The sequence below is a fragment of the Phyllobates terribilis genome, unplaced genomic scaffold, assembly GCF_046119375.1.
Source record: "Phyllobates terribilis strain yellow unplaced genomic scaffold, ASM4611937v1 Scaffold_4__5_contigs__length_816908805, whole genome shotgun sequence".
In the NCBI taxonomy this organism is placed as follows: Eukaryota; Metazoa; Chordata; class Amphibia; order Anura; family Dendrobatidae; genus Phyllobates; species Phyllobates terribilis.
In genome coordinates this window covers 682,536,936-682,557,716 of record NW_027362764.1, presented here as the reverse complement: position 1 = coordinate 682,557,716, position 20,781 = coordinate 682,536,936, and the positions used below count along the sequence as shown (strand labels likewise).

General features: G+C 52.7%; 1 non-coding gene and 4 pseudogenes across 1 annotated transcript; all 5 read left to right on the top strand.

Moving 5' to 3' along the window:
* Positions 1-7,741: 7,741 nt before the first annotated feature.
* LOC141269291 (5S ribosomal RNA) lies at positions 7,742-7,861 on the top strand (annotated as a pseudogene).
* An 816-nt stretch (positions 7,862-8,677) lies between these two features.
* On the top strand, positions 8,678-8,796 carry LOC141268943 (5S ribosomal RNA; annotated as a pseudogene).
* A 621-nt stretch (positions 8,797-9,417) lies between these two features.
* LOC141269225 (5S ribosomal RNA) lies at positions 9,418-9,537 on the top strand (annotated as a pseudogene).
* An 8,931-nt stretch (positions 9,538-18,468) lies between these two features.
* On the top strand, positions 18,469-18,587 carry LOC141266855 (5S ribosomal RNA). Its single transcript, XR_012320876.1, has one exon. It is a non-coding gene; the product is annotated as a 5S ribosomal RNA (ribosomal RNA).
* Positions 18,588-19,208: 621 nt separating this feature from the next.
* On the top strand, positions 19,209-19,328 carry LOC141268164 (5S ribosomal RNA; annotated as a pseudogene).
* The last annotated feature ends 1,453 nt before the right edge of the window (positions 19,329-20,781 follow it).

Below are 20,781 nucleotides of genomic sequence, written 5' to 3'. Positions count from 1 at the left end.
TTGCGCCTTCCTGGACAGAGACGTAGTACTGGAAGCACGTCAACAACTGCATCCTCAAACACAACTCTGCCTCTCACCACAAGTCGTGGTGGCTCTTCAGGTCGCATGGGTGCTAAGCCTTGCATAGCCTGGGCATTTTTTCAGATCGATAAAGATGACCCAACTCGTGTTATCTGTAACATTTGTCAGCAAAAGCTAAGTAGAGGCCAAAAAATACATAGTTTGAGTACTTCATGCATGAACCGGCACATGGACATGAAGCATAAGTTGCAGTGGGAAGCTCAGTGTGCTACAATGCGGCCTAGCCAGCCGGGCCAACCACCGTCTGCCATATCTTGTGCATCCGCGGCCTCTTCATCCTCTGTGACTGGGGGGACAGCAGTCACACCTGTTTTGGGGCGCAGACCTGCCACCTCTTTACCCGCAACAGCCAGCGTGATTGGCAGGTCATCATTTTCTTTGGAGGTGGTAACACCAGCTGGTGTTGAGCGCTGTCCGACATCGATAGCACCACCTTTGGATCAAGGCAACCTAACATGTCCGCCTGCATCTTCCTCACAGACCGGCAGTTTGCCGGGGACACCCTTATCAACCCCGTCTAAGCACAATCGCCAGCCCTCGGTCCCTCAGATGTGGACAAGTAAAAGACCATTTCCTCCTAGCCATGAGAAAGCTAAGAGGTTGAATTTCACCATCTGCAAGCTCTTGGCTACAGAAATGCTGCCTTTCCGCCTGGTGGACACAGAGGATTTTCGAGACCTTATGTCCGTCGCAGTGCCCCAGTACCAGATGCCCAGTTGGCACTACTTCTCAAAGAAAGGTGTGCCTGCGCTCCACCAGCATGTCGCACATAACATCACCGCTTCTTTGAGAAACTCTGTGTGTGACAGGGTGCATTTCACCACAGACACTTGGACGAGTAGGCATGGACAGGGGCGTTACATGTCGCTGACTGGGCACTGGGTAACTATGGTGACAGCAGGACAAGGGGCTGCTGTCCAAGTCTTGCCGTCCCCACGAGTTGTGCGTCAATCCTCTTTATGTCAAAGTTCCTCCACTGCTTCTGCCTCCTCAACCTCCTCTCGGTCTTCCACCTGCACCCAAAGCCTGTCTGGTCATGCCACAAGCTTTCTAACTGCGCAGAAGGGATCCTGCACACCTCCTTACTATGCTGGCAGTAGGGCTCAGCGTCATCAGGCGGTTTTTACATTGAAATGTCTGGGAAATGTGAGTCACACAGCTGAGGAGTTGTGGTCAGCTCTGGAGAACCAATTTCATGAATGGTTGTCTCCACTGGACCTGAAACCAGGGAAGGCCGTGTGCGACAATGCTGCAAACCTGGGTGCGGCCCTTCGCCGGGGCAATGTCACACACGTGCCTTGTATGGCTCACGTGTTGAACCTGGTTGTCCAGCAATTTTTAGCCCACTATCCCAGACTAGATGGCCTTCTGCAGAGGGCACGGTCGCTGTGTGCTCACTTCCGCCGTTCGCATCCCGCAGCTCAGCGACTTACATCTCTACAGAAGTCGTTGGGCCTGCCACTTCACCGGCTAAAATGCGATGTGCCTACCCGGTGGAATTCAACTCTGCACATGTTGCAGCGACTGTGGCAGCACCGACAAGCCCTGGTGCAATACGTTCTGACATATAGCCTGGGCCAACGAGATTCAGAGGTGGGGCAAATCACGCTGGAGGAGTGGTCTCAGATCAGGGACCTATGCACCCTTCTGCACAGTTTTGAAATGGCGACGAAGATGTTTAGTGCTGACGATGCCATTATCAGCATGACTATTCCGGTGATTTACATGCTGGAGCACATGTTAAACAGAATTCGGAGTCAGGTGGTGGCACAAGAGGAGGTGGAGGAAGTAGAGGAGGAGGAGTTGTATGCGGAAGGGCTAACATCTGCAAGGTCCAGACGGTCGGCAGCACCAAGGCGGCAGGCATGTGAGGGTGGGGGAGATGGTTTTACCAGGGCGCATGGTAGCAGCCAAACTAGTGAGGAAGGTGCAGGAGCCCAGGAAGAAGTGGAGGACGAACTGATGGAAGACTCATCAGATGAGGGAGACCTTGATCACATTTCTGTTGTGCGAGGTTGGGGGGAGAGGACAGAGGAAGGAAGCATGATTGTTACCTCGCCACCAACACAACAGGGACTTGGTGCTCCTGGATGCGCAACACACATGAGTGCCTTCTTGCTGCACTACCTGCAACATGACCCTCGAATTGTGAGAATTAGAAATAATCCTGACTACTGGGTTGCCACACTGTTAGATCCCCGGTACAAAAGTAAATTTGCAGAAATTATTCCTGCCATAGAAAGGGATGCACGCATGCAGGAGTATCAGCAGAGACTGTTGCATAATCTTACATGTGCTTTTCCACAAAATACCAGTGGTGCACGTAGTGAATCTCACAGTTCCAACTTGCCAACCGTGGGACCGTCAAGTGTTCAGCACTCAAACCGTAACAGAACCACAGTATCTGCTGGTAACATCAATTTTGCGGAATCATTTCACCACTTTTTTAGCCCATTGTTTGCAAGGCCACAGGAGACAAGAAGTCTGACACATAGTCAACGCCTAGAGACGATGGTACAGGAGTATCTCCAAGTAAACATTGAAGCCACGACTGTGTCACTGGACCCTTGCTCTTTTTGGGCTTCCAATCTGGATAAATGGCCGGAGCTAGCCACTTACGCCTTGGAGATCTTATCATGCCCCGCAGCCAGCGTTCTGTCTGAACGTGTGTTCAGCGCTGCTGGTGGTGTGCTGACAGATAAGCGCACGCGGCTCTCCACTGATAATGTAGACAGACTCACGTTCATAAAGATGAACAAATCATGGATCCGAAACGACTTTTCTACCCCTGTGTCATCCTGGGGAGAGTAAAAGCTTGATGATTGGTTAAAATCACCCTACCAACCGTTTTAAGCTTTCAAATTACTAATCATGTTTATCTGTATCTTGACTGGAAAATAATTTGGGCTTTGTAGCAGTGTGCAGCACTGATCCTATTAGGCCATCTATACTAAAGCTTCACCAGATTTAAAATTAAAAATAATTTTTAGCTGCATCTAGCCCGGAAAATAATTTTGGGGCTCCGAGAAGCGCAAGGCACATAAGTGCCTTCTTGCTGCACTACCTGCAGCATGACCCTCATATTGTCAGAATTCGAAGTAATCATGACTACTGGGTTGCCACACTCTTAGATCCCCCAAACTTTTCGATCAACCTTTTCATTTTAATAAAGACCAAAAAAATGGTCATTTTTGAAATTATAAGCATTAGCAGGTTGTTAGAAACTGAAATCAAACAGTTTTCAACTCAAAACTTTATTCTAGGTGATGTTACATTTTCACATAGGACCCCTTGTTCGAAAGGAGCTTCTGAACTCTCTCGTCCATTGAATTTGTCAGGTTTTGGATGGTTTCTGCTTCAATTGTTTTGCATGAGGACAGAATACCCTCCCAGAGCTGTTGCTTAGATGTGAACTGCCTCCCGCCATCATAGACACTCCTTTTAATGATGCTCCAAAGGTTCTGAATGGGGTACAGGTCAGGGGAGCATGGGGGTCACACCATAAGTTTGTCCCCTTTTATGCCCATATCAGCCAGAGATGCAGATGTTTTATGTGCAGCATGAGATGGTGCATTATCATGCAGAAAAATGATCTTGCTGTGAAATACACGGTTCTTCTTCTTGAACCATGGCAGGAAGTGCTGTTTGAGAAAATCCACATACATTATGGAGTTCATCTTTAGCGCCTTCAGGGATCCTAAAGGGGCCGACAATCTCTCTCCCCATGATTCCAGCCCAAAACATTACTCCACCTCCTCCTTGTTGGCGCTGTAGCCGTGTTTGCGTGGGGTGTCCATCAACCAGCCATCCTCCACTCCATCCATCTGGACCATCGAGCGCTGCACGGCACTCATCCGTGAACAAAACAGTTTTGAAATCAGTCTTCATGTAATGTTTGGCCCACTGGAGCCGTTTCTGCTTGTGTGAAGTGGATAGAGGAGGTCGACAGGATGGCGCATGCACAGCTGCAAACCTCTGAAGGACCCTGCATCTTGTTGTTCGGGGGACGTTGGAGGCACAAGCAGCTTCAAAAACTTGTCTGCTGCTATGACAAGGCTTTTTTGCCGCTGCTCTTTCAACCTGACGTAATTGCCTGTAGGAAAGAGTCCTCAATTTGCCCTTATCAGCACGCTCACGTGTGTACTGTGAATCAGCTACATACTTCTTGATTGCCAAGACACTTCATCCTGATCATCGCACAATGTTGATTGTAGTCATGCCTTGACCTAAACACTCCACAATTTGTTGCTTCTCAGCAGCCGACACATGCTTTTTCTTTCCCATTTTGGCAGAAAATGTAGGTTGCTTAATAATGTGAGAGAGCCTTCTTAAGTAGTCTTGCCTTTCATTGGACACACCTGCCAAACTAATTAGCACAGGTGTCTGCAATTGCTTACAGTGATATAAAGAGCCCTGACACACATCACCATCAATGAGTTTAACTGACAAACAAACAAATTCTTCCCTTATCACTCCTAAACACTTTTTGCATAATAATTTGGAACGCAGTGTACATGTGCTTTTCCACAAAACACCAGTGGTTCACGTAGTGAATCTTACAGTTCTAACTTGCCAACAGTGGTCTGTATGGAGTTGTTCAATAAAGGGCCCAAAATTAAGATAACATAGATGGGAGAGGTCTCTATGAATAGGAATTCCTAAGTATTTGATACCCTGTGAGGGCCAGGCAAAGGGAAAGTTGGACTGGATGGAATCCTATATGGATTTGGGGAGGGAGACATCGAGGGCCTCAGACTTCGCTGCATTGATTTTAAAATTTTACCATGTAACAAAGTGATCTATTTCAGCCATAACAGCATGGATGGATATATGTGATTGAGTGATATATACTAGGACATCATCAGCAAATAGAGAGCACTTGTACTCGGTGCCTCCCACCTCAATCCACCTAATATTGGGGTTATGGCGAATTGATGAGAGCAGGTGCTCCGTCACTAGGATGTATAAGAGAGGGGACAGAGAACATCACTGCCTTGTCCCATTGGTGATTGTGAAAGGTGATGAAAATGTTCTGACGCACCCCCTGGGCCTTGGGACACCCGAAGCCGGACCCTTTTTGGTGGATGCTGGTGGTTGTAGTCTTCGTGGCGGCGACCCAGTTCCGTGGCTCAGGGCGGTCAAACCAGTGGCGGTACTATTTATGTGGTTTTGATGTTTAAATGTCCGACTACGCCACCCGTGGATTGCGGTCAGAGTGAACCGCCGCTACAGGGCAGACCGCTGAGGCTGGTGTTGTGGGTGCAGCAGAGCGTAGCATAACTCCCCACGGGAGGAGTATAGCCTCAGGGCAGTGTATGCGGAGGATGGGGGTGATGGTGCAGGGCAGCAGCAGTAACGACACGGAGTCAGTGATGCAGTTCAGGGCCTTTACTCACAGTTCTTATTATCCAGACCACGTCTGCAGGTAACGGCTGCCCACGTCGTACTGTGCTCACCAGGTGAGGGGCTCAGACAACTCCCAGATAACTTTGGAGCACTTCACAGGACCCCCTTTGTGTGTCCTTTGTCTGGCCTTTCTTACTAACACTTCTGTCCGGCTGCCTCGGGCCTCCTCTTGGTAAACTTGGCGCCAGTTTCCCTGACCCTATGTGGTGCCTTCCTAGCGGGTGTAGCGAGGGGCTGCGCCACATAAAATGTCAGAGCCTCCGGTTTCTAGCTGAGGGTCGTTTCCTGCCTCCACTAGTTCGGGGACCGGTCTTCCCCTTTGGCCTGACCCCTCCACGCAGGTGGATTCGGGCGTGCGGTGGCGACTCGCCCGTCCGCACCCCTGGGATCCCTTCATTCCTCGTTCCTGGAGCCTTCTCCGCTCCTCTTCCTTCCTTCTCCCTCTTCCAGGCCTGGGCCTCTGTTGCTAGGCCCGCCTCCGGAGCAGAGCTCATGCAGAGCTCCTGCTCCCTGCCACTTCTGCTCAGACTTCTCTGCACTGAACTAAGATGGTGCCCACCTTTTATACTCCCTTCTCAATGCACCCAGGAACTGCTTCCTCCCTGCTCCTGCACTACAGGGTTCCCCTTCCTCAGTGTTCCCTCCCCCCACTCCAGCCAGGGACAGGGACTGTCGTGCCCATCTCAGGGGCATATTGGTCGCCCTGCCCCACGGCAATGTGGTGTAATGCATGCAGGTGTCGGGTCCTGATCCACACTCCATCCTTACCTGAGAGTGAGATATCACACCTCTGGGTGAGGTGCAATACGTCTGTAGCAACCGAGCCCTCAGGGTGCTACAGTTCCATTTATCTTCAGCCTAGGTGACGTATTGCGATACAGGGCCGTGATTTTGGCTATAAAAGGGTCCCCTAGACCCCTACCCCAAGCTTTTTAAGAGAATCATATATGGCGTGCCAGGAGACTCTATGGAATGCTTTCTCAGCATCCAACGAGAGTATCTAATTACAAATTTTTAACTGCATCTAGCCCAGGAAATACTTTGTGCCTAGTAGCAGTGTCTGCTAGTCAGCGGATTATCCCGGCTGTTAAGCAAGCTGCACCACCTGTAGTTTAGACACTTAATTTTTTCAAAGGAAATGCTTCGGGACCATGGGATACTTAGTGAAGAGCATCAGGAGGCACCCCAAGGCATAGGGGCTGGGACTGGCAGTAGGATGCCTTGCGGTGGACAGCCGAGCTCGATCCTTATAAAAGCTTTTTAACTGCAGCAGCTTTAGTGGACGCTACTGGAGCTGGAATTACCGCGGCTGCTGGCATGAGACTTGCCCTCCAATAGATCCTTGTAAATGGATTTAAAGTGTATTCATTCGAATTAGAGAGACAATTTAAATTAAAAAGCTTAGAGCTGCCTCCACCACAGGGGGGCTCGCTCGACCCACCAGCGGACAGGCACCAGTATTGGGAGAGGGGGGCTGGCCGTCAGGGTTCACCGCGGCTCTGGCACAAACCCGGCGACACGGAGGTGGCACGGGCAGGAGCGGACTGGCCGTGTCGACTTCTCACTTTTTGGATTTTAGAAGGGCATGACATGCCTATATCTGTGTCTCCCCCTCCTTTTACTCCTCCACCTCTTTTATTTTCGCATGACTATATGTACTTGTCACTTTTCCATGTGTTAGTTATGTCTTCTGAGCAGTTTGTCAGCTTTTGGACACCTTTGAAGGTGTTTTCTATGTGTTTCTATGTGTTTTTGTTTGCCTGCCATTGGTTTTAACGGTGTGCGAAGGTGTTCGACGAACAGTTCGACGAACAGCTCGGCGAACACACGGGTGTTCGACGAACCGAACCGAACTCGAACACTACGGGGGTGGCTCAACACTACCGGTAACCCCAAGCAGAAGACCTTTGCAGGCAACACAACCCTCCCCCCTGAAGAGCAGCTCAAAGTCACTGGCAACCATCTCACCATCTTCCATCATTCACCCCTGGACGTCTCGCTCCGCCCCCAAGTTACGGGTCCAGCTTGCTCTTTCTGTCACATTACCGCGATGAAGGGTTTAGCCTGCAGGAGACCCTGCGCCGAGACATTTTTGAAGACACCTGATGCGGCCGGTGAATCACTGCTAAACAAACCACACCTGTAGGGATGGCACAGCCTTTGCATGGACCCTTCGGAGCCCGCCCCGTCACGGCCAGATTGCTCGCCACCAAGCGATCCTGAGAAAGGCTGGCCGGGCGATGGATCGAGCAGCGTCTACTGGCCATACCACCTTGGATACGCCCGATCTCGTCTGATCTCCGAAGCAAAGCAGGGTTGGGCTCAGACAGAACTTGGATGGGAGACCTCCTGGGAACACCGGGTGCTGTAGACCATTTTGATGACGTTTTGCCCTACTGCCCAGCTCGGCTAGCATGGAACGGCGCCTTGCCGGACACCGACCTTAAGTAACTTAGATGATGGAAGCCCCAAGGCCTCTGAACCAGTTGGCAGTAAAGTACGCTACCCCGCCGCCTTCACGCAGGCCTGACACCGAGCTCCTTGCCACGGCTAGGAGTGCTTATTGACTCCGCAGCTCGTTGTGTGGAAATTATGGCGTTAAAAGCACCCGGGGCCGTGAAGGGGCCAGGCTTTCAGAAGGTGCCCAGGGAAGGTTTTGGATGCCGGCCGCCTAGCGAGGGCCAGCAGAAGTTACATGTTTCTCTGCAAAGAAGCTTGTGTAACCAAGCCAGACGTTTGACAAAGAGCTAACCTCAGTGCAAGGAAGGCAAGGAAGGAATTGGGGAGGGGGGGAGTGATTCCTGCTAGGTCCCTGAAATCATAAAACAGGCAGGAGAGTCTGACGCATGGTGACGGAGAGGTTGTAGGGGCAGATAGGGGGTGTTGTCACGTGCGAGCACGTGTGCATGCTGGCTTGTGTGTGAGAGTGCGCTTCCTAGGTGAGTCTCGCCTCTGCTCCCTGCCTGTGGCATTGGCCGTGAAGCTGACGTTCCGTCGACAGCGCTGCAGCCGATCAGTGAGCTCAGCGGCTCTGAGTGGGGCATTGTGTCTACAAGACCTTTTAAGGAAGCCAGCAAAAAAATTGAAGAGAAGGGAAAGCACAAAAGGACCTGGTCTTACTGAACACTGGAAAGGGCATCCGGCAACCAGACTTCAAAGTAGAAAAGCAGCAAGTGAGAAGCTTATCTCTGCCTACGGCCACACCACCCTAAACACGCCTGATCTTGTCTCATCTTGGAAGCTAAGCAGGGTTGGGTCTGGTTAGTACTTGGAAGGGAGACCACCTGGGAATACCAGGTGCTGTAGGCTTTTGCTTTTTCCTTCCTTCCACCAGCAGGGGGCACTCTCTTCTATGCCTTTTTTCCATTCCCTTTCACAAGTGCACACATTCATTCTCTTTTCTTTTTTTCATTTGCTTTCTCTCTTGCGCTATTTCATCTCTGCAAAATACCAGCATCCTTCTGATCACCGTGGGCCTCCAGCATTGTTGCTTATTTAATTTTAATACTAGGCTCCTTTTCACCAGGACCGGCGTCTCCCGCGTGGCTGGAGGCAATCACCGGTAACCCCAAGCAGAAGACCTTTGCAGGCAACATGACCCTCCCCCCTGAAGAGCAGCTCAAAGTCACTGGCAACCATTTCACCCTCTTCCTTCATTCACCCCTGGACGTATCGCTCCGCCCCCAAGTTTCAGGTCCAACTTGCTCTTTCTGTCACATTACCGCGATGAAGGGTTTAGCCTGCAGGAGACCCTGCGCCGAGCCATTTTTGAAGACACCTGATGCGGCGGGTGAATCACTGCTAAACAAACCACACCTGTAGGGACGGCACAGCCTTTGCATGGACCCTTCGGAGCCCGCCCCGTCTCGGCCAGATTGCTCACCACCAAGCGATCCTGAGAAAGGCTGGCTGGGCGATGGATCGAGCAGCGTCTACTGGCCATGCCACCTTGGATATGCCTGATCTTGTCTGATCTCGGAAGCAAAGCAGGGCTGGGCTTGAACAGTACTTTGATGGGATACCCCCTGGGAACACCGGGTGCTGTAGACCATTTTGATGACGTTTTGCCCTACTGCCCAGCTCGGCTAGCATGGAACGGCGCCTTGCCGGACACCGACCTTAAGTAACTTAGATGATGGAAGCCCCAAGGCCTCTGAGCCAGTTGGCAGCAAAGTACGCTACCCCGCCGCCTTCACGCAGGCCTGACACCGAGCTCCTTGCCACGGCTAGGAGTGCTTATTGACTCCGCAGCTCGCCGTGTGGAAATGATGGCGTTAAAAGCACCCGGGGACGTGAAGGGGCCAGGCTTTCAGCAGGTGCCCAGGGAAGGTTTTGGATGCCGGCCACCTAGCGAGGGCCAGCAGAGTAACATGTTTCTCTGCAAAGAAGATTGTGTAACCAAGCCAGACGGCTGCCAAAGAGCTAACCTCAGTGCAAGGAAGGCAAGGAAGGTGCAGAAGGAATTGGGGAGGGGGGGGGGGTGATTCCTGATAGGACCCTGAAATCATAAAACAGGCAGGAGAGTCTGATGCATATGACTCGCCCCCTGGGCCGTGGGGCACTCGGATCCGGGCAATAGGGAGACGATGGGGGTAGTAGTGGCGACCCGGTTCCGTGGCTCAGGGTGGTCAGGCCAATGGTAGTCTGCTACGTTCTGCTAATAATGTCCGACTACGCCACCCGTGTATTGCGGTTATTAGGAACCGCTCCTGCATGCAGACCGCTGGGGCTGATGAGGTGTGCAGCTAGGGTAGTGTGACTCCCCACGGGAAGAGTGCGGCCCCAGGGCAGTATAATGGATGTTGGGAGTGATGGTAGTGAGAATCCCAGTGCTGATAGTGCGGGAGGAGCAAGGAGCACACAGACAACAAGTTGCAGTCCAGGGTCTTTACTACAACAGGTAAACTGACCCATAAACAGTCCCGGCTAGGAGGGCACCTGGACGTCTGAGAGCAAAGGGGAAATTGGCGCTGGTCAGGGTGAGGGTGTAGGCCTACAGTGCTTTCTGCGCTCCTTCTGGCTATCTCCTCCTGATAGGGTAACAGCCCACGTTTCCGAGCTTTCCGTGTATTCTCGCCTGTATGGCCTGCGACGTGGGTTCCTTTCTGCTCCCAGCCTTGTACGGCTTTACTGGTCCCTTCAGTTGTGGCAGGGCCTCCAGGCTTCTTAGGCCAAGGAATGTACAGTCCCTTGCGGACTGGTTCTCTGCTGGGGGATGTGGAATCCTTCCAGCCTCAGACACCAAAGTCTGGTAAAATTAAGTCTTTTCTCTGCCAAGACAGACTCTCTTCGCCTCTTGTCTCTGGCTTGTGGCTCTCCTCCTGCCACACTTCCTCTTAGGTGCAATCAACTTTCTGTCCCTGCTCCACTCTGGGACACGTCTCAGAGCTGAGACAGGCAATCCAGTTCTCTCTAACCCTGCCCCCATCACCAGCTTTTATAGGGGCAGCCTGCTCCCCCTACTGGCCTGAGACAGGAGGCATTGCATGCTAATGTTCCCCTGACCAGAGAACCTCCCGCTTGCTCTCAGACACAGCTTTAATACATTTTGTGGCATCCAGGCCAGGGTGACACATTCCCCCCTAGTGAAATTTAGTACTCCGGGACTAAACAATAAACAAAGACAATATGCATAACAATAAAACATTAATAGACAGACGACGCACAAATTGAGTTCTTAAGGTCACAGTGTGGCCTGTGACCGGGTGTCCATATCACCAATACAACGGGAGCCTTAACCAGGTGGGGGTCTGTCCTACCCCAAGTCCTTCACAGTCTTAGTTCATTCCTGGGTTAGGCTCAGAATGCAGTCCATACAAGGTCCCGGTTATAAAAAGTCCATAACCTGTGAGTCCTTACGGTAGCTGCAAGAAACTGAAACACACTATTAATAAACATGCAGGTAACTTGGCAAACATTTCAACATTTGGCAACAGGGTTATTTACAATCTTAGTACACTCTATATTCTCCAGCGAGCGGGTATCTGCCCCTTTGTGCTCCTGGTTGACCTCCTTAACCCACTGTCTGGTGGTGGACCAACCTGGCTTTCCCCACTAGCGTTAGGGGTACAGCTACCAGCTGGGTGTACAGGTAGGGCAGGCAGCTGTCTGCGGGTTCTTTGGCTTACCGCAGGCATGGCAGGCTCACTGTCAGCAGAGGGTTGACTCTCCTGGGCTGCTGGTACAGGCTCTTCTGCCTCTGGAACTGCTGGCTCCTCTTCACCTTCCGGCTCTGGTGTTGGTTGTTGCTGGGCCGGTTGCAGGAAATGCAGGACGGGTACCACTATGGCATCATTTATGCGAGTCCAGGACTGAGGGAACTCTCCGAGAATGGTGCTGATCATTTCTTCCTTATCCTCTGCGGGTTCAAGGTCACTCTGATCCTCTTCTGCACTACGGAGTTGCTCGGGGCACCTTTTGAGGTGGTCTCTGGAGACGACACTAGTGGTTTCTCCTCCGTCCTTGGTGATTACGCACACCTTTGGGTTGTCGTGGTCAGACTGCAGTACGGTGTAGGGTTCCCTTTCCCACTGGTCGTCCAACTTATGTAGCCTTCTTTTTCGCTTTAGGACTTGCTCACCAGGTTCTAGGGGACCAGCAGGGGCGTGTTGATTGAAGAGTCTTTCTTGCTTCTCTCTCACCTGGGCCAGGCTCTTCTCCACACTCTCCTGTACCTTCTTGTACTGCAGTTGCCTTTCCGTATCCCAGTCCGCATCCGGGGAGGTGTCCTCAGGTATTATGACTCCCATCTCCAGGTCTACGGGCAGCTTACCCGGTCTGGCTCGCATCAGGTAAGCCGGGGTGCAGTTGGTAGCATTCACCGGGATATTGTTGTATAGGTCTATCAGGTCCGGCAGTTTTTCTGGCCACAGGCTGCGTTCCTCCAGGGGCAACGTCTTCAGGAGATCAATGACTATATTGTTCATCTTCTCACACATCCCGTTGGTTTGTGGATGGTAAGGCGTTGTCCGAATTTTCTTACAGCCATAGAGGTTGCAGAACTCCTGGAAGATTTCAGCCTCGAACGCTGGACCCTGGTCTGTCAGGACCTGTTCCGGATACCCGTGTGGACGGCAGAAGTATTGCTGGAAGGCTCTGGCCGCTGTTTGGGCTGTCAAGTGATTTACCGGGACCACCACTAGAAAACGGGAATAGTGGTCCACGATTGTCAGGGCATAGATGTATCCTGACCGGCTGGGAGCCAATTTGACATGGTCCAGAGCTACCAGCTCAAGAGGCTGCGTGGTGACGATGGGCCTCAAGGGTGTCTTCTGGCTGGTGCGGTCCTTCCTCCTCAGGTGACAAGGGCCACAGTCTCTGCACCATTTTTCTACAGCTCCTCTCATGCCGACCCAAAAGAACCTTCCTCTTAGTAGGAACTCCAGTTTCTTCCAACCGAAGTGTCCCGCTCTGTCATGGAAAGCCCCCAGGACCATAGCTGCATCTCGCCTTGGGACCACGACTTGCCAGGTCAGCTCGTGCGTCCGGTGGTTGACAATCCTTCTGCACAACTTGCCTTCGTAGAGGAACAGCTTGCTCTTCTCCTTCCATAGCTGCTTGGCTTCCTCTGGGGCATCTGGATCTAGGCGGGCGTTTTCCCGGGTCAGCAGATCTTTCACCAGGCGGACTGCAGGGTCACTATCTTGGATCTCGGCCCAGCTGTGGTGAGGTAGGGGATTCATCATCACAGTTGTTAGATCCTCCTCCTTCACGCGGTGAGAGTGTTGAGCGGCTCCATACCGGTGAAACGCGGGGAGTTCTACCTCCTCCAGCTCTTCTGGGTCTTCGTCACCTTCAGGTAAGTGAGGCATTCTTGATAGGGCGTCCGCGTTGGCGTTGGTTTTGCCTGCCCGGTACTTGATCACGAAGTCATAGTTGGAGAGACGGGCCATCCACCGCTGTTCCAGGGCACCCAGTCTTGCATTGTCCACGTGTGTCAACGGGTTGTTGTACGTGTACACGGTGAACTTTGCGGAGGCCAGGTAATGCTTGAAGCGTTCCGTCATGGCCCACACCACCGCCAAGAATTCTAGCTTGAAGGAGCTGTAATTCTCCGGGTTCCTCTCGGTGGGCCTCAGCTTCCGACTGGCGTATGCGATCACCCGTTCTCTGCCCTGTTGGTTTTGGGACAGTACGGCTCCCAGTCCCACATTACTGGCATCTGTGTGGAGAATGAAAGGCTGGCCGTAATCAGGGTAGGCCAGGATCTCATCCCCCGTGAGGGCCATCTTTAGCTGGCGGAAGGACTCCTCTTCCGGTTTATCCCACTTGAAGGGTGGCTTTTGACTTCGGGACTTAGACTGTCCGATCAGGAGGTCCTGCATAGGAGCTGCCATCTTAGTGAACCCGGGGATGAACCTTCGGTAGTAGCCTACCAACCCGAGAAACTGTCTCACCTCTTTGATGTTCGAGGGGCTTGGCCAGCTCTTGATTGCCGTGACTTTGTCAGGGTCGGGGGCCACTCCTTCCGCGCTTACCACGTGCCCTAGGTACTGGACCTTTGGTTTCAGCAGGTGACACTTCCATGGTTTCACCTTCAGGCCATAGCCTGCCAGGGCTTCGAACACCTCGGCCAGGTGCTTTAGATGGTCCTCGTAGGTCTTCGAATAGACGATCACGTCGTCCAGGTAAAGGAGGACCGTATTGAAGTTTCGGTGCCCTAGACAGCATTCCATCAGCCGTTGGAAGGTCCCTGGTGCGTTGCAGAGCCCGAAAGGCATACAGTTGAACTCGCTCAGTCCCATCGGGGTGGTGAAGGCGGTCTTCTCCTTGTGAGCCTCTGCCACAAGAACCTGCCAGTACCCGCTAGTAAGGTCCAAAGTAGAAAAGAAGTTAGCAGATTTTAGTGCGGCTAAAGACTCCTCTATTCTAGGCAGCGGGTATGCGTCTTTGTGGGTGATACGGTTGATTTGTCTATAGTCCACGCACATTCTCATGGTGCCGTCTTTCTTTTTCACCAGAACCAAGGGGGCTGCCCAGGGGCTACAGCTATCTCTAATGACCCCAGCTTCCTTCATCTCTCTTAGCATGCTCTTGGCGTTCTGATAATGTGCAGGGGGTACAGTCCTGTGTCTCTCTTTTATTGGTGGGTGGCTCCCTGTCGGGATGTGGTGTTCTATCCCCTTTACTCTGCCGAAGTCCAGCGGGTGCTTACTAAAGACTCTCTCGTACTCCTGTACCACCCGGTAGACTCCTTGTTTTTGGTGCAGGGGAGTGGAGTCAGCACCCACATGGAGTTTCTGGCACCAGTCCTCCTTTTGTTTCTGGGAGCCATTACCCTCCGCCTGAGGAGATGGAGGCAAGGGTTCCACGGCCCTGATAGCTTGGTGTTCGACAGCAAACAGTTTGGCGAGTGTAGCGTACCTGGGTAAGTGTACTTCCCTCTCCCCAATGTTGAGGATGCGGACGGGCACCCTCCCATGACGGACATCAACCACCCCCCGGGCTGTCAAAATGGTGGGCCTGCTGTCTGAGTACACGGGTTCTACCATGGCTTGGTAGTCTCTACCTCTCAACCCGATTGCAGTCCGACACCAGATCATCATTTCACTTTTGAGAGGCATGGAAATGGGGATTGGGTCACTCAGTCTTACACTACCGATCTCACCACCAGACAGTTCTACCTGCTGCCGTCTCATCAGGGCTTTTATCTCCTTGTTGAGGACCCTCTGTTGGCTGGAACTAGCATTCACCGCCACCTGTTGTAGAATTACAATTACCTCTGAAAGACAATTTTCAATTATGTTAGTACCCACAGTTATTTTAGGGTGACTTTCATGACCGTCAATGTCCACAATAATCACTCCCTGTGCCGGCAGTTCAACTTTACCAATTTTAATGGTCATCTCCTTGAACCCCATCTGCGGCACGGGTAAGCCATTACTGGCGATGATGCTCAAGTTACTGTCTGGATACCGTGTGATATCAGCATCAGTCCAATACTGCTTAAAAAGTACATAAGGGATTGTGGTTACTTGCGACCCAGTATCCAGCAAGGCGCTCATGGGGATACCGTCCAGCACCACGGGTAAAGCTGGGTGCCCCCCAACGTACTTATCACGCCAATTATAAGGGCCTGGTGATCTTATGCCTGGGGGTCGGCCCTCTGCCCCAGGTTGGACCCGTTTAAATTACAGTACCTGGAAATGTGTCCGGGCTGGTTGCATCGACGGCAAATGGGCTGTCCATCCTCTGCGTAGCGGTCTGTGGGCCTCCCTCGGAATGACGGGATCCTCCTCTGTCGACGCCACGGGACATCCTCCGGACTTGAAGCCAGCTCGATGGGTCTTGACGGGTCCACTTGCAACGCCTGGACGGTTCTGGTCAACGCCGCGACGCTCCTGGTTAGCTCCTGGACTTGGTGTTGCAGGCCTTTCGACGGGGCTTGGTTCAGGGCCTGTGCATCAGCCTCCACGGAGTCCATAGAGGAGGGCGCCGCCTCCTGGTGGTAGGTGATAGCAGGGCACGGGGGTTTATAGCACCACTGGTTACAGATTCACGGAGCACCCTCATGGCCCTGTCCTTAAATTGGGCAAAGGTCAGGTCGGGGTTCTGAAAGAACATGAGGCGCAGTTGGGCCCTGTGGGCGCTAGACAGCAGACCTTCTATGAATTGTTCTGTTAGCAGCTTATCGGTTTCCTGCACACTGCCAGGGTCAGTTTGTTGAATAGCCCTCAAGGCTTCCTGCAGATTTAGGGCATAGTCTCTAATGCTGTCCTGTGCCCGCTGCCTACATCAATAGAACCTCATTTTAATCTCAGGGGAGGTACGTGTATCAAAGGTACCCCGCAGCCGGGCCAGGATACCCTTCACAGTCCTTTTCTCCTCAGTGGGCCATGATTTTACCTCCCTTTGGGCTGCGCCAGTTAACTGCCCTGTCAATATGCTGACCTTCTGCTCCTCTGTCAGGGGGTAAACCTGGAACAAACTGTATAGCCTTTCCTTAAAGTCAGTTAGGGCATGGGGCTCCCCTGAGTATTTGGGCAGCCAGGCCGCTCCAGGGATGTAGGGCAGGGAAAAGGGCATCACTGCTGCTGCAGCTGCGTTGGTGGTAGTGGGCGCCTCTGTGTCTGACATCTTGCTCCCCCCTAGTTAAGCGTGGCCTACCTTCCGGCGATCCTCTTCTGTAGGCCGCGGCTCCGCTGCTGCTGCTATGGACGAGGACCTGGCGTCGCGTCCTGATGACGTCAGCGTCGCTCTCTCTCCCTTCCAGGACCTTGCGCAGCGTCGGAGCGTGGGGCGGAGCTTCGGATCTCGCGCAGTTTTGACGTCCACGCCCCTCTTCTTCCCGCGCGGCGTCCTGAAGATGGCGTCCGATGGCGGGAAGCAGCTGCGGATGGCGGGAAGAAGGCAGAAGACGGCGGGAAACGGTCCAAGATGGCGTCCGATGGCGGGAATCGGCTCCGGATGGCGGGAAACTTCGCCACAGGTAAGTTTACAAAAGTCTTTTTCAGGCACGCAGTACCCGGTGGTTGCGGGCACGAAATCCTGCCGACTACGCCAAAGCTGACTCGCCCCCTGGGCCGTGGGGCACTCGGATCCGGGCAATAGGGAGACGATGGGGGTAGTAGTGGCGACCCGGTTCCGTGGCTCAGGGTGGTCAGGCCAATGGTAGTCTGCTACGTTCTGCTGATAATGTCCGACTACGCCACCCGTGGATTGCGGTTATTAGGAACCGCCGCTGCATGCAGACCGCTGGGGCTGATGAGGTGTGCAGCTAGGGTAGTGTGACTCCCCACGGGAAGAGTGCGGCCCCAGGGCAGTATAATGGATGGTGGGAGTGATGGTAGTGAGAATCCCAGTGCTGATAGTGCGGGAGGAGCAAGGAGCACACAGACAACAAGTTGCAGTCCAGGGTCTTTACTACAACAGGTAAACTGACCCATAAACAGTCCCGGCTAGGAGGGGACCTGGACGTCTGAGAGCAACGGGGAAATTGGCCCTGGTCAGGGTGAGGGTGTAGGCCTACTGTGCTTTCTGCGCTCCTTCTGGCTATCTCCTCCTGATAGGGTAACAGCCCACGTTTCCGAGCTTTCCGTGTATTCTCGCCTGTATGGCCTGCGACGTGGGTTCCTTTCTGCTCCCAGCCTTGTACGGCTTTACTGGTCCCTTCGGTTGTGGCAGGGCCTCCAGGCTTCTTAGGCCAAGGAATGTACAGTCCCTTGCGGACTGGTTCTCTGCTGGGGGATGTGGAATTCTTCCAGCCTCAGACACCAAAGTCTGGTAAAATTAAGTCTTTTCTCTGCCAAGACAGGCTCTCTTTGCCTCTTGTCTCTGGCTTGTGGCTCTCCTCCTGCCACACTTCCTCTTAGGTGCAATCAACTTTCTGTCCCTGCTCCACTCTGGGACACGTCTCAGAGCTGAGACAGGCAATCCAGTTCTCTCTAACCCTGCCCCCAGCACCAGCTTTTATAGGGGCAGCCTGCTCCCCCTACTGGCCTGAGACAGGAGGCATTGCATGCTAATGTTCCCCTGACCAGAGAACCTCCCCCTTGCTCTCAGACACAGCTTTAATACATTTTGTGGCATCCAGGCCAGGGTGACACACATGGTGACGGAGAGGTTGTAAGGGCAGCGTGTGCATGCTGGCTTGTGTGTGAGAGTGCGCTTCCTAGGTGTGGCGCGCTGCAGACAGTCAAAGGGATTGTTCCCTTTCATTAAAAGTTAATCCCCGGCTGCAGCCTATTAGAAAGCAACTAACCGCGCTCTACTCACCCTACCCGGGTCTACCGGTGAGTCTCGCCTCTGCTCCCGGCCTGTGGATTGGCCGTGAAGCTGACGTTCCGTCGACAGCGCTGCAGCCGATCAGTGAGCTCAGCGGCTCTGAGTGGGGCGTTGTGTCTACAAGACCTTTTAATGAAGGCAGCAAAAAAATTGAAGAGAAGGGAAAGCACAAAAGGACCTGGTCTTGCTGAGCACTGGAAAGGGCAGCTGGCAGCCAGACGTCAAAGTAGAAAAGCAGCAACTGAGAGGATAGTCTCTGCCTACGGCCACACCACCCTGAACACGCCCAATCTCGTCTGATCTCAAAAGCTAAGCAGGGTTGGGCCTGGTTAGTACTTGGATGGGAGACCACCTAGGAATACCAGGTGCTGTAGGCTTTTGCTTTTTCCTTCCTTCCACCAGCAGGGGGCACTCTCTTCTTTGCCTTTTTTCCATTCCCTTTCACAAGTGCACACATTCATTCTCTTTTCTTTTTTTCATTTGCTTTCTCTCTTGCGCTATTTCATCTCTGCAAAATACCAGCATCCTTCTGATCACCGTGGGCCTCCAGCATTGTTGCTTCTGTACTTTTAATACTAGGCTCCTTTTCACCAGGACCAGCGTCTCCCCCGTGGCTGGAGGCAACCACCGGTAACCCCAAGCAGAAGACCTTTGCAGGCAACACGACCCTCCCCCCTGAAGAGCAGCTCAAAGTCACTGGCAACCATCTCACCCTCTTCCTTCATTCACCCCTGGACGTCTCGCTCTGCCCCCAAGTTACTGGTCCAGCTTGCTCTTTCTGTCACATTACCGCGATGAAGGGTTTAGCCTGCAGGAGACCCTGCGCCGAGACATTTTTGAAGACACCTGATGCGGCGGGTGAATCACTGCTAAACAAACCACACCTGTAGGGACGGCACAGACTTTGCATGGACCCTTCGGAGCCCGCCCCGTCACGGCCAGATTGCTCGCCACCAAGCGATCCTGAGAAAGGCTGGCCGGGCGATGGATCGAGCAGCTTCTACTGGCAATACCACCTTGGATACGCCTGATCTCATCTGATCTCGGAAGCAAAGCAGGGCTGGGCTCGGAGAGTACTTGGATGGGAGACTTCCTGGGAATACCGGGTGCTGTAGACCATTTTGATGACATTTTGCCCTACTGCCCAGCTCGGCTAGCATGGAACGGCGCCTTGCCGGACACCGACCAAAAGTAACTTAGATGATGGAAGCCCCAAGGCCTCTGAGCCAGTTGGCAGATAAGTACGCTACCCCGCCGCCTTCACGCAGGCCTGACACCGAGCTCCTTGCCACGGCTAGGAGTGCTTATTGACTCCGCAGCTCGCCGTGTGGAAATGATGGCGTTAAAAGCACCCAGGGCCGTGAAGGGGCCAGGCTTTCAGCAGGTGCCCAGGGAAGGTTTTGGATGCCGGCCACCTAGCGAGGGCCAGCAGAAGTAACATGTTTCTCTGCAAAGAAGCTTGTGTAACCAAGCCAGACAGCTGACAAAGAGCTAACCTCAGTGCAAGGAAGGCAAGGAAGTTGCGGAAGGAATTGGGGAGGGGGGGGGTGATTCCTGCTAGGGCCCTGAAATCATAAAACAGGCAGGAGAGTCTGACGCATGGTGACGGAGAGGTTGTAGGGGCTGATAGGGGGTGTTGTCACGTGCGAGCACGTGTGCATGCTGGCTTGTGTGTGAGAGTGCGCTTCCTAGGTGTGGCGTGCTGCAGACAGTCAAAGGGATTGTTCCCTTTCATTAAAAGTTAATCCCTGGCTGCAGCCTATTAGAAAGCAACTAACCGCGCTCTACTCATCCTACTCGGGTCTACCGGTGAGTCTCGCCTCTGCTCCCGGCCTGTGGCATTGGCCGTGAAGCTGACGTTCCGTCGACAGCTCTGCAGCCGATCAGTGAGCTCAGCGGCTCTGAGTGGGGCGTTGTGTCTACAAGACCTTTTAAGGAAGCCAGCAAAAAAATTGAAGAGAAGGGAAAGCACAAAAGGACCTGGTCTTGCTGAGCACTGGAAAGGGCAGCCGGCAGCCAGACGTCAAAGTAGAAAAGCAGCAAGTGAGAGGCTTGTCTTTGCCTACGGCCACACCACCCTGATCACACCCGATCTCATCTGATCTTGGAAGCTAAGCAGGGTTGGGCCTGGTTAGTACTTGGATGGGAGACTGTAAAATAATACTCTTCTTGTATTATTTTTTTCTACTGAGGACTTCTCAAAGTATCAATATCACGATATTCTTATAAAAAAATTTATCTATTTATTCTTGGATTGTCCATTAAAAAGAATCAGATTGCAGCAGGTACATACAATAATTAGTTATAAAGTAATTGTCCATTTGTCCATAATTAGCTTAATTGTTGAGATTCACCCATCTTTCCTTGGATCCTGGCTGGTAAATCATGTCTTTGTCCAGCATGTGTCCACGCCTACATGTCATCTGCTTCTCAGCATGAAGATTCTATGTCTTGTAAGGTGGGCACAGCAAGAGAGCCCCCCCTTTCTGTACCATGGGCTTTTATAGCCAGTCGTATGGACACCTGTTCTACATATGGTAGTGAACCAAAAATACACACACAAATAGCGCA